The sequence below is a fragment of the Arachis ipaensis genome, chromosome B1 (assembly GCF_059453495.1).
Source record: "Arachis ipaensis isolate K30076 ecotype BB chromosome B1, ASM5945349v1, whole genome shotgun sequence".
Lineage (NCBI taxonomy): Eukaryota > Viridiplantae > Streptophyta > Magnoliopsida > Fabales > Fabaceae > Arachis > Arachis ipaensis.
The window spans coordinates 92,853,216-92,867,474 of record NC_142436.1 but is presented as its reverse complement, the minus strand read 5'-3'; positions in this window follow the sequence as shown (position 1 = coordinate 92,867,474).

Sequence of the window (14,259 nt, the reverse complement as noted above, 5' to 3'; positions counted from 1 at the left end):
TCAAGACAAGAATTAAAGAATCAATCTAAGGGAAATTTAACTAATCTACACTAAATTCTAGAGAGAAGAGAGAGCTTCTCTCTCTAGAAATGACCTAAAATATGTCTAAAACTAAACCTAATTTCTCTCCCCTTGTTTCCTCTTGAATTAGGCTTGAAATAGCTTCATAAATGAGTTAGACTGGATTCTGGAGGCCCAAAAATCGCTGCCAGCATTTTGCATTTAATGAGGTCACGTGCCAGGACTTGTTCGTACGCACAGGTGTATGCGTACGTGACGGAGGAAAATTTTCGGTAAAGATTTTCACAAAAATGTCGTGTTGCAAGTATAGTTCTAAACCGACAATTAAACCTCAATCAACGTTTAGATTATTTGTCATAAATACAAACCTAATAAAATTAACCGAAGTATTTAAACCTCGGGTCATCTCTCAAGGAATTGTAGGAAAGTTTGTTTATTATTGGTTGTAGGAAAGTATGTTTTTGGGTTTTTGAAATGAGGAACAAGAAAATATAGATTGCGAGAAAAATAAACTAATAACTAAGAAGGCTCTTAACAAGGATTGAGAATTAGAAGTCCTATCCTTATTATCATCATCAATTGTGATGGTAAATATGAATTGCCTTCACTTAGTTAACCTCTAACCAATGGAGGAAGGTCAAGTGCATACAATTAACTTGAGTTCACAAGTCCAAGTTAACTCACAGTAAGAGACTAGCTTTGGTGAAGTTCAAGCTAACCGGCAATCTCCAATTACCATTTAACAAAAGACTTTTGATAACTCAAGAGTATCTAAATAATCAATCCAAGTCAAGAACATAAAAATCTAAATTAAAATCCAACCAAGCATTTTGTCAAACACTTGGAAGGCGCAAAATAAAATCATAGAAAAGTAATAAGAGAATGTAAAATCTAAGACCAACAATTGCAAAGAATCAATAATAACAAATGAAGAAAGAAGCAAAAAACATGAAATACCTCAAATTGCATTAAAAAGGGGAATTGAATCTAACCTGAAGAGTTCATAAATTAAATTGGGAAAGTGACGCACGGAAAACTTGTCTCATAAAAAATTTCCTTCGGCAAGTGTACCGAATTTGTCGTCAAGTAAAAACTCACAATAGAGTGAGGTCGAATCCCACAAGGATTGATTGATCAAGCAACTTTAATTAGAGGAATGTTCTAGTTGAGCGAATCAAAAATTGAGTTGAGAATTGCAGAAAATTAAATGGCGGAAAAGTAAATAGCAGAAAGTAAATTGCAGAATCTTAAATGGGAATGGGGGATTTGCTCATAAATGTAAATGATAGAAATTAAAGAGAATGGGTAAGATCAGAAATGGGGAGTTCATTGGGCTTAGGAGATGTTGTATTCTCTGGATCAATCTCATTTTTATCTCTTCCTCAATCAATGCACTCATTGATCTCCTTGGCAATCTTAAGTGATTGGATTACAATTTCTTGTAATTTAATCTCTCAAATCTTGATCAATAGCCAATTCCTTGGTCAATTGCTCATGAGAAGAGATGAAGTATGGTCACTGATTATACCACATGCATTTTCCAAATCAAGTGTTGAGAGGATTATAGTCACATATCCATCCAAACCTAATTTGGTCCAGCATGAGAAAGCATTTCTAGCTTGATCTCTTCATTCCTCTTTCAAGGTTCAGAAGAGATCCAAGTATGAATAGCTTCTTTTCCAAGATAACTACTCAATTGGATGAAGATCGAAAGCTTTCAAGTAAAATCAAGAGAAAAAATAGAAGAAGAATAATGAAAACTAGTATTGATCCATCAAATTACAACAGAGCTCCCTAACCCAATGAAAGGGGTTTAGTTGTTCATAGCTCTGGAAAATGAAAACAAAGATGGAGAATACATGATGAAAACTAGAAGTGCAGAGAAAGTAAAAATACAGAGAGTAGTTCTATGCCCAGAGGCTCCCTCTATTTTTTCTTCTTCTAAATAATTCAAAGCTACTCCTATATATACTACTCTTCTGTTCTTCTAGTTGATTCTTCAAGTCTTGGGCCTTTGGATCTTGAGTTTGAAGCAGTTCTCTTCTTCATTGTGCTTAGCTTTTACTTGCAGAGAGAAAGTATGAAGTGGGTAGGGACTTTGGGTCAGGAAGTTAGTGGTGTTAACGTTCAGTGAAAATATGGGTTCGAGAACGTTAGTGACAATCACCTTTTTCACTAACGTTCCTCACCAAAGTTAAAAGCCACGTTAACCTCAACGTTAGTGGCACAAACGTTGCCATTAACGTTTCCACTATGTCCTTCGCACACGTTATTGGGACTCAACTTTCCCAATAACGTTGAGAAGCCTCCCCCTTCCCTACGTTAGAGTCCACGTTAACTTAGTTAACGTGGCTCTTTTAACGTAGGCTTGCCATCCTTTGAGAACGTTAGTGACACTTACCATTGTCACTAACGTTCCAAATTGCCCCTATTTTCCACGTTAGAGTCCACGTTAACTAGGTTAACGTGGCTTCTAACGTGGCCTTGCTAGCCATTTCCAACGTTAGTGACAAAGTTGAGTGTCACTAACGTTGGCTCATCATTCCCTTATCCACGTTAGCTTCTACGTTAACTAAGTTAACGTGGGAGTTAACGTGGCTCATGGTGCCATGTGTGGCTACTTCCAACGTTAGGGATAATGTTAGGTGTCACTAACATTGGCGATCACCTTCCTTCTTCACGTTAGCTTCCACGTTAACTAGGTTAACGTGGGAGTCAACGTGGCTTATTGGGGGCTTGTGTGCTTCCAACGTTAGTGACAATGTTGGGTGTCACTAACGTTGTCGACCACTTTGTTTCTTCACGTTAGCTTCCACGTTAACTAGGTTAACGTGGGAGTTAACGTGACTTAATGTGCTTTGGCCAACGTTAGTGACAATGTTGAGTGTCATTAACGTTGGCTTCCCCCCTTTCTTCTTAACGATAGAGGCCACGTTAACTAAGTTAACGTGGACTCTAACGTGGCCACTCATGATCTTGGTCCAACGTTAGTGATAATGTTAAGTATCACTAACGTTGGCTTCATTTCTTTACTTCCACGTTAGAGTTCACGTTAACTTAGTTAACGTGACTCTTAACATGGGCAATGATGGCTTCGAGAGCGTTATTGGCAATCACTTTTCTCATTAACTTTGCAAGTTACTCCCATTCCACATTAGTGTTAACGTTAGTGTAACTAACGTAGCCACTAATGTGGTTCTTCTTTGCTTCCCTTGTCCTGAAATCAAGCAATAAAGTGCATCAAAGTTCTAGTCCAAGTCATGGGAAATACAACATCCAATTTGTCCTTAAATTCATGCAAAATCCTCATAAAATCATGTAAAGTGCACAATGTATGCTTGAATCAAGATGTAAGTGAATATCTACCCAAAACTAGCTTATTTCCTAAGAAAATGCATGAAACTACCCTAAAAACAGTAAAGAAAAGGTCAGTGAAACTGGCCAAAATGCCCTGGCATCACAACACCAAACTTAAAGCTTTCTTGTCCCTAAGCAAGTACTGGAACCAGAGAATGATGAATGGAATACGAAGAGGAATGAGTCATTCTTGTGGAAGTCATGTCCCTGGTTTTATGGTGGTTTCATGCATAGCAACTTAGGTTCATTCCTGGCTTTCAGACCTTTATCTTGTCCTAGAACACTCACTTTGATTGCATCCCATGAGACTTTTATTCATTGATCCTTTTGTTGTTACTTTAGGGGTTATTTGTGTCCTTAGGCTAAGTGTTCTGCAAGGGGGCAACTCTTTAAAATAAGCTTTCAGCCAACACTCCCGAACCAGTTGGTTCAAGGTGCTAGGTGTTGAAGCACCCCTAAGGACTTACTTGCTCAAGTCTATCCCCCAAACATACACACCACAGGAACATAGTGTATGTATTTTCTTTTCTTGAGACCTTGGTGTCCAGCACCTCTTTGGGTCACTAAATGCTCTGTAGTGAGGGTTACTCTTGATAGTGGACTTTCAGCTGATAATCCCGGGTTAGTTAACCCAAGTTACCAAGTGATAAGGCACCCCTAAGAGCTTATTCATCCAAGTAGATCCCTCACACAGGAGTACCACAAACACATGTCTCAGGATTAAAACCATTGGTGCCTAGCCTTATTGCTTACCATTTTTCTTTTATTCCTCAACTTTTATTGTTCTTTCCCTTTTTCTTATTAGGATCTTCTTATTTATCTAGTCTCATGGGGTGTGTCTCAACCATAGTATTCATGACAGATAGTCGTCTTCCCACTTTATGGTTGAACCAACTTAGCTATCTTATGACTATACCATAAACTCAGGAACTTACTCCATAGTATGAACTCTTCTCTGGTCTTTAAAAGCACTCATTCTCTTTTCATTTGATTCAAAAGGAACAACCATACAAATAAGTAAAGTAAGGGTACAGTGACATAGAGACCAGCACACAGAGACCTCTTCAACACATAAACTAAAAAAAAGAATTTAAAAAGGTTTAAACTAACATGGAAGAAAGTTTTATTTCATACAAGATCTTCCTTATTTAAAGCATAGAAAAAGATGGACTAAAGAAGGAAATCCAGTACCTTTTACTCTTGTGGATGTCCATGCTTTCCTCCTTGTTTGTCTTCTTTGTGTCCTCTTGCATTCCCTCTCATTCGTGCTAATCTTGCTTGCTTCCAATCCTCAAGTGCCTTCCTTACTGATTCATGACTCTCTTCCACCCTTTGTCTTTCTTCTCGTGCTAATTCATCCCTCATTTCTTCATACCTTGTGATTCCTGGATGCAATATAGGCAGTTGTCCTACCAAGTAACCGAGCCTGGCTTGAGTATTTATATGATGCCCAGTCTCACTCATGTAAACTCCTTCTGCGAATGTCCTTTGCTCGTCCAATAGTTCTGCCTGTTCTATTTGTCTTCGATGCATCTCATGTATATGTGCACCTTGATGTGCTTGGATGTTGATTAGCCTCTGGATGGATTCTTGTTGCTCATTTTGCCTTTGTTCCATCCTGTGAAGTGTTTCATTCCATTGTTGTCCTTGACTCAGTTGCTGATCCATCATTTGCTTTTGCCAATCCCCTTGTTGAGTCATCCATCTTGAGAGTGACTCCTCTTGCTGCCCCATCATCTGTAGTTGAAGTTCTCTTTGTGCTCCTTGTCTCTCCAAATATTGTTGAGATAGTCCACCAATGGCCTCCTGCAATTGATGCATATCCAAAGTGGTTGGTGCTTGACCTTCTACGGCTTGTCCTTCTACTACTTGAGGGGCTGTCCTCTTCCTTTGCTTCCGTTGAGGCAGGGGGGATGCAGTGGCATGCTGGTGCACGAATTGTGAATCACACTTTTCACAACGCGTACCACTAACCAGCAAGTGCACTGGGTCGTCAAAGTAATACCTTACGTGAGTAAGGGTTGAATCCCACGGAGATTGTTGGTTTGAAGCAATCTATGGTTATCTTGTAATTCTTAGTCAGGAAGTCAATTATATTTATCAGTTGAATTGCGAATAAACAAGAGAGCATGGATTAAAGGTTACTTGTTGTGCAGTAATGGAGAATATGTTGGAGTTTTGGAGATGCTTTGTGTTCTGAATCTCTGCTTTCCTCTGTCTTCTGATTCAAGCATGCACGTCCTCCTATTGCAAGCTGTGTGTTGGTGGATCACCGTTGTCAATGGCTACCATCCATCCTTCCAGTGAAAATGGTCTGGATGCGCTGTCACCGCACGGCTAATCATCTGCAAGTTCTCAATCGTACCGGAATAGGATTTACTATCCTTTTTCGGACTCTCATGAATGCCGCCATCAATCTAGCTTATACCACGAAGATTCTGGTTAAGAGATCTAAGAGATATTCATTCAATCTAAAGTAGAACGGAAGTTGTTGTCAGGCACGCGTTCATAGGGAATGATGATGATTGTCACGTTCATCACATTCAGGTTGAAGTGCGAATGAATATCTTAGATAGGAATACGCATGTTGAATATAAAACAGAAATACTTGCATTAATTCATCGAGGCACAACAGAGCTCCTCACCCGCAACAATGGAGTTTAGAGACTCATGCCGTCAAGGAGTACAAAGTTCAGATCTAAAATGTTATCAGATACAAAATAAGTCTCTAAAAGTTGTTTAAATACTAAACTAGTAGCCTAGGTTTACAGAAAATGAGTAAACTATAGCAGATGGTATAGAGATCCACTTCTGGGACCCACTTGGTATGTGCTGGGGCTGAGATTTAAGCAATTCACGTGCATAAGGCCATTTTGGGCGTTCAACACCAGGTTTGGATCCATTTCTGGCGTTGAACTCCAACTTTTAATCCTTTTCTGGCGCTGGATGCCAGAATTGGGCAGAGAACTGGTGTTGAACGCCAGTTTACGTCATCTATCCTTGAGTAAAGTATGGACTATTATATATTGCTGGAAAGCCCTGGATGTCTACTTTCCAACGCAATTAGAAGCACGCCATTTCGAGTTCTGTAGCTCCAGAAAATCCACTTTGAGTGCAGGGAGGTCAGAATCCAACAGCATCAGTAGTCCTTTTTCAGCCTGAATCAGATTTTTGCTCAGCTCCCTCAATTTCAGCCAGAAAAATACCTGAAATTACAGAAAAACACACAACTCATAGTAAAGTCCAGAAATATGAATTTTTCCTAAAAACTAATGAAAATAAATTAAAAACTAACTAAAACATACTAAAAGCTATATGAAATTAACCCCAAAAAGCGTATAAAATATCCGCTCATCACAACACCAAACTTAAACTGTTGCTTGTCCTCAAGCAACTAGACAAATAAAATAGAAGACTAATAGGTTGAGAAGCAATAATATCTCAGAGTTTTTGAGTGAAGCTCAGATCCTAATTAGATGAGCGGGACTAGTAGCTTTTTGCTTCCGAACAGTTTTGGCATCTCACTTTATCCATTGAAGCTCAGAGTGATTGGCATCTATAAGAACTTAGAATTCAGATAGTGTTATTGATTCTCCTATTTCAGTATGATGATTCTTGAACACAGCTATTTCATGAGTCTTGGCCGTGGCCCTAAGCACTTTGTTTTCCAGTATTACCACCGGATACATAAATGCCACAGACACATAATTGGGTGAACCCTTTGGATTGTGACTTAGCTTTGCTAAAGTCCCCAATTAGAGGTGTCCAGAGTTCTTAAGCACACTCTTCTTTCTGCTTTGGACCTTGACTTTAACCGCTCAGTCTCAAATTTTCACTTGACACCTTCACGCCACAAGCATATGGTTAGGGACAACTTGATTTAGCCGCTTAGGCCAGGATTTTATTCCCTTAGGCCCTCCTATCCACTGATGCTCAAAGCCTTGGGATCCTTTTTATTACCCTTGCCTTTTGATTTTAAGGGCTATTGGCGTTTTTTTTTTTTGCTGCTTTTTCTTGCTTCAAGAATCATTTTTTATGATTTTTCAGATTATCAATAACATGTCTCATGTTCTCCATTCTTTCAAGAGCCAACATATTTAAGAGTCTTAAACAACAAATTCAAAAGACATATGCACTGTTCAAGCATTCATTCAGAAGACAGAAAGTATTGCCACCACATGTAACTAATGAGAATTTCTCTTATTAAAACTCGAAATTTTATTGCCTCTTATTCAAAAGATCTACTATTTTATTCATGTTTGCTGATGATGAGAAAAATAAACTATGGCTTAATTAGAGATAAAATCAAAATAGATACTAATTACTACTATATGACTCCTAAGGTGAACTTCTATAACGACACTATCACAGAGTTAAAGCAGAAATTGGAATTTAACAACCTTTGTTCTGGGAAATGGGTGTTCCTCTGATCCGTGGGGTGCTTGATTCTTCAAGAGAAAACTTCTGGCGCTTCAATTCCCTTAAGTCACGCCCTTGCTCCTCTTGTTCTTTAAACATATAGGTCAGCATTTGACTGTGTTCCTTCTGTTCTTTTATTATTTGCTCCATAGCTTCTCGGATCTTGGTGACAGACGTCTCAAGATACTCCCAGTATTCAGATTGAGGGATTTCTGGGAGAAATTCCTGTGTTTTCTTCTTGGTGGGATCCTCATGCGCTTGTTGTTTTTCCATTGATGCTTTGGTGATTGGTTTCTCAACTGAGATATACTCAGTTATTCCCATTCTTACTCCGGCGTCCTTACAGAGCAGAAAAATCACGCTTGGATAAGCCAACCTGGCCTCTTTAGAATTTTTGTTAGCAATTTTGTAGAATTCAGCTAAGATCAGCTGATGAACCTCCACTTCCTTTCCCATCATGATGCAATGGATCATCACTGCTCTTTTAACTATGACTTTAGAACGGTTGCTAGTAGGCAACAGAGAATGCCCAATGAAGTCCAGCCATCCTCTGGCGACTGGTTTGAGATCCTCTCTCTTGAGTTGATTTGGGACACCCTTTGTGTTGGTGGTCCACCTGGCTCCAGGGATACATATGTCCTCTAGAATCTTATCAAGACCCTTGTCTGTTCTCATCATTCTCCTGTTGAAGGAGTCTGGATCATCTTTCAGCTGAGGTAGCTTTAAGATCTCTCTGATCTTATCAGGGATGGTATGAACAATCTTTCCTCTAACCATGGTCCGATATTCATAGAAAGCAGTTCCAGATAGTTTTTGCTTGTCAGTCTGCCACATATTAGCATAGAACTCTTGGACCATATTCCTTCCCACTTTCGTTTCAGGATTAGCTAGGACTTCCCAGTTCCTGATTCGAATTTACTCCTGGATCTCCGGATATTCATCTTCTTTCAGATCGAATCTAACTTCCGGGATCACTGATCTCAGACCCATTATTTTGTTATAATGGTCCGAATGTTCTTTAGATAAGAACTTCCCTTGATTCCAAAGTGGTTTTGGAACGCTCTCTTTCTTGCCTTTTGGAGTGTGTTGTTTTCCTTTGGGAGCCATGATCTTAGTGATCGCGGATAAACACACCAAACTTAGAGGTTTGCTTGTCCTCAAGCAAAAGAAAAGGAAGGAGAGGGAGAGAAGGAGAGCTAGGTGCAATTGTTGATGGGAGGGGAGGGAGGCCGAACTCAAATTTATAGGGAGGGAGGGTGGGTTTTCGAAAAAGGAGAGATAAAGATATGATAAAAAGATTTATTTGGAAAAGATAAGATAAGAGAAGATATAGTTTAAAATTGAGAGGATATGAAAGATTTTTGAAAAAGATAGATTTAGATTTTGAAAAAGATAAAGTGGAGGTTTTGAAAAAGATATTGATGAGTTGAAAAGATAGATTTGTAAAAAAAAAGTTTTGAAAAGAGTTGGATTGAATTTGCAAAGAGGCCTGGTGCTTATGGATTAAAATACATTTGATATTTTTAGGGTAGGGTTTTTAGAAATTATGGAATTTAGAAATCAAGGTTCTTAACATGTTTATGCAAGAAATCATGTATTGAAGTATGAAAATCAAGATTTAGAATGAAAAAATTTGAATAAAAATGAGTTTTGTCTCCTCCCTGCCATCCTGGCGTTTGAACGCCCAAACACTGCCTGTTTTGGGCATTCAACGCCCAAATGCTGCTCTCCTGGGCGTTCAACGCCCAGCTGCTGCCATTACTGGCGTTCAACGCCCAGTGGGTGCCCATTTCTGGCGTTGAACGCTCAGATTGCTACCATTACTGGCGTTCAACGCCCAGTGGATGCCCATTTTGGGCGTTGAACGCCCAAAATACACTTTTACTGGCGTTTTCTTGCCAGTCAGCTCTTTTTCTCTATTTTGTGTGCCGAGTCCTTCTATAACTCTGTGGACTTATACAAATGATTCCTCACCTTAGTGTCAGTGAACTTTATATAAACAAATAAAAATAAAAATAGGGCAGAATGCTTAGAGGATTGTTGCCCCATGGCTGGGTTGCCTCCCAGCAAGCGCTTCTTTATTGTCTTTAGCTGGACCTTGCTGAGCTTTTAATCTAGCTTCAGCCTTGAGCATTCTTGTTCAATGTTGCCTTCAAGATAGTGCTTGATTCTCTATCCATTGACAATGAACTTCTTATCAGAATCAATATCTTGAAGTTCCACATAACCATATGGTGATACACTTATAATCACGTATGGTCCCCTCCACCGGGATTTTAGTTTCCCGGGGAATAGCCTGAGTCTAGAGTTAAACAACAGAACCTTCTGTCCTGGTTCAAAGATTCTAGATGACAACTTTCTGTCATGCCACTTTTTTTATTTCTCTTTATAAAGCTTGGCGTTTTCAAAAGCTGTGAATCTGAATTCCTCTAGCTCATTTAGCTGGAGCAATCATTTTTCTCCTACTAACTTGGCATCAAAGCTTAGGAATCTGGTTGCCCAGTAGGCCTTATGTTCCAGTTCCACGGGCAGGTGACATGCCTTACAATACACGAGTTGGTATGGAGAGGTCCCTATAGGGATCTTGAATGCTGTTCTGTAAGCCCACAGAGCATCATCCAAGCTCCGTGCCCAATCCTTTCTATGGGTATTTACTGTCCGTTCCAGGATTCTCTTTAATTCTCTATTAGAGACTTCAGCTTGCCCATTAGTTTGTGGATGATATGGAGTAGCCACCTTGTGGCGAATCCCATACCGAACCATGGCAGAGTAAAGCTGTTTATTGCAGAATTGGGTGCCCCCATCACTGATTAGTACTCTAGGGACATCGAACCTGCTAAAGATATGTTTCTGGAGGAACTTCAGTACCGTTTTAGTATCATTGGTGGGTGTGGCAATGGCCTCATCCCATTTTGATACATAATCAACTGCCACCGGAATATAAGTGTTTGAGTATGATGGTGGGAAAGGTCCCATGAAGTCAATTCCCCATACGTCAAACAACTCAATCTCCAAGATTCCTTGTTGAGGCATGGCGTAACCATGAGGCAGATTGCCAGCTCTTTGGCAACTGTCACAGTTACGTACAAACTCTCGGGAATCTTTATAGAGTGTGGGCCAATAGAAGCCACATTGGAGGACCTTGGTGGCTGTTCACTCACCTCCGAAATGGCCTCCATATTGTGATCCATGGCAATGCCATAGGATCCTCTGTGCTTCTTCTCTAGGCACACACCTACGAATTATTCCGTCTGCACATCTCTTAAAGAGATAGGGTTCATCCTACAAGTAGTACTTTGCATCAGTAATTAATTTCTTCTTTTGTATGCTGTTGTACTCCTTGGGTATGAACCTTGCAGCTTTATAGTTTGCAATATCGGCAAACCATGGTGTTTCCTGAATGGCAAATAAATGCTCATCCGGAAAAGTCTCAGAGATCTCAAGAGAGGGGAGGGGTGTCCCTTCTACTGGCTCTATCCGGGACAGATGATCAGCTACTTGGTTCTCTGTCCCTTTTCTGTCTCTTATTTCTATATCAAACTCTTGCAGAAGCAACACCCATCTGATAAGCCTGGGTTTTGAATCCTGCTTTGTGAGTAGATATTTAAGAGCAGCATAATCAGTATACACAATCACTTTTGATCCTACTAAGTATGATCTGAACTTGTCAATGGCGTAAACCACTGCAAGTAATTCTTTTTCTGTGGTTGTGTAGTTTTTTTGGCCATCATTTAAAACGCGACTAGCATAATAAATGACATGCAGAAGCTTGTCATGCCTCTGTCCTAATACTGCACCAATGGCGTGATCACTGGCATCACACATTAGCTCAAATGGTAACGTCCAGTCTGGCACAGAAATGACTGGTGCTGTGACCAGCTTAGCTTTCAGCGTTTCAAACGCCTGCAGGCATTCTGTGTCAAACACAAATGGCGTGTCAGCAGCTAGCAGATTGCTTAGAGGTTTTGCGATTTTTGAAAAATCCTTTATAAACCTCGCATAGAATCCTGCATGCCCCATAAAGCTTCTGATTGCCTTAACATTGGCAGGTGGTGGTAATTTTTCAATTACCTCTATTTTTGCTTGATCTACCTCTATTCCCTTGTTTGAGATTTTATGCCCAAGGAAAATCCCCTCAGTCACCATGAAGTGACATTTTTCCCAGTTTAAAACTAGGTTGGTCTCTTGGCATCTTTTCAGAACAAGTTTCAGGTGATCAAGACAGGAGCTGAATGAGTCTCCATATACTGAGAAGTCATCCATGAAGACTTCCAGAAATTTTTCTACTATATCAGAGAAAATAGAGAGCATGCATCTCTGGAAGGTTGCAGGCGCATTACATAGCCCAAATGGCATCCTTCTATAAGCAAACACTCCAGATGGACATGTGAATGCTGTTTTCTCTTGATCCTGGGGATCTACTGCAATCTGGTTATAGCCTGAGTAGCCATCCAAAAAGCAGTAATAATCATGACCTGCTAGTCTTTCTAGCATCTGGTCTATGAATGGTAAAGGAAAATAATCCTTTCTGGTGGCTGTATTGAGCCTTCTGTAGTCAATACACATGCACCACCCTGTAACTGTTCTTGTAGGAACCAGTTCATTTTTTTCATTATGAATCACTGTCATGCCTCCCTTTTTTGGGACGACTTGGACAGGGCTCACCCAGGGGCTATCAGAAATAGGATAAATAATCCCAGCCTTTAGTAATTTGGTGACCTCTTTCTGCACCACTTCTTTCATGGCTGGATTTAGCCGCCTCTGTGGTTAAACCACTGGTTTGGCATTATCCTCCAATAAGATTTTGTGCATGCATCTAGCTGGGCTTATGCCCTTAAGGTCACCTATGGACCACCCAAGAGCTGTCTTGTGTGTCCTTAGCACTTGAATAAGTGCCTCCTCTTCCTGTGAATTTAAAGCAGAGCTTATGATCACTGGAAAAGTGTCACCTTCTCCCAGAAACACATATTTCAAGGAGGTTGGTAATGGCTTGAGCTCGGGTTTAAGAGGTTTTTCCTCTTCCAGAAGAAATTTCAGAGGCTCTTTCATGTCCTCTGAATCCTCTAAATCAAGCTGAACATCTTTAAAGATGTTTTCCAACTCTGATTCAAGACTCTCAGCCATGTTGATCTCTTCTACCAAAGAGTCAATAAGATCAACTTTCATGCAGTCTTTTGATGTGTCTAGATGCTGCATGGCTTTGACAGCGTTCAACTTAAACTCATCATCATTGACTCTCAGGGTTATTTCCCCCTGTTGGACGTCAATGAGGGATTGTCCAGTTGCTAGGAAGGGTCTTCCTAGAATGAGAGTAGCACTCTTGTGCTCCTTCATTTCCAACAATCATGTCTTCAATCACGCCTGATGGGTATTTAGTGGAGCCATCAGCAAGTTGGAGACATATCCTGGTTGGTTTAACTTCTTCAGTTAAGCCAAGCTTTCTGATAGTGGATGCAGGTATTAGGTTGATGCTTGCCCCAAGATCGCATAAAGCTGTCTTGGTGCATTGACCTTCTAATATGCATGGTATCAGAAAACTCCCAGGATCTTTGCGCTTCTCAAGAAAGCTTTTCAGAATGACTGCACTGCATTCTTTAGTGAGGAGAACTCATTCTGTTTCTCTCCAATCCTTTTTATGACTCAAGATCTCTTTCATGAACTTGGCATAAGAAGGTATTTGCTCAAGTGCTTCTGCAAATGGAATCTTTATTTCAAGAGTCCTGAGATAATCTACAAAGCGAGCAAATTGCTTATCCTGCTCCTCTTTCCGGAGTTTTTGAGGATAAGGTATCTTGGCTTTATATTCTTCAACCTTAGTTGCTGTAGATTTACTGCCTATAGAAGTGGTTGAAGAAGCCTTTTTAGAGGGGTTGTTATCAGCATTTGTGTGTGTCTGATCCCTCACTGGCAATTGAGTGCCAGAGTTAGAAACTGGAGTGACGTTAGATGCTAACTCCTTCTCTGTTCCTGGCGTCTGAACGCCAGAATTGTGCCCATTTTGGGCGTTCAGCGCCAGATCCTGCCCATTTTGGGTGTTCAATGCCAGATCCTTGCCCATTTCTGGCGTTGAACGCCAATCCTGCTTTGTTTCTGGCGTTGAACGCCAGTTTTGGCCATGGTCTGGGCGTTCAGCGCCAGCCTTCCACCAATTTTCTGGCGTTTTAGCGCCAGAATTATTTTTCCCTGGGCTCTTACTGTCCTCAGGTGAATCTTGGGTGGTTTGCTCATTTCTTGGCTTTTTGCTGCCTTGAGGTGGGGTATTTAATGTTTTCCCACTTCTTAGTTGAACTGCTTGGCATTCTTTTGTTATTTGCCTTGACAGCTGCTGCTTTGTTTGCTTAAACTGTTCGTCCATATGTATATTAGCCATCCTTGTCTCTTGTATGTAGTCTATCTTTGAATTTGGCTAACTGCATTGTTAGAAAGTCCAATTACTGATTGAATTCAGCAGCTTGTTTTACA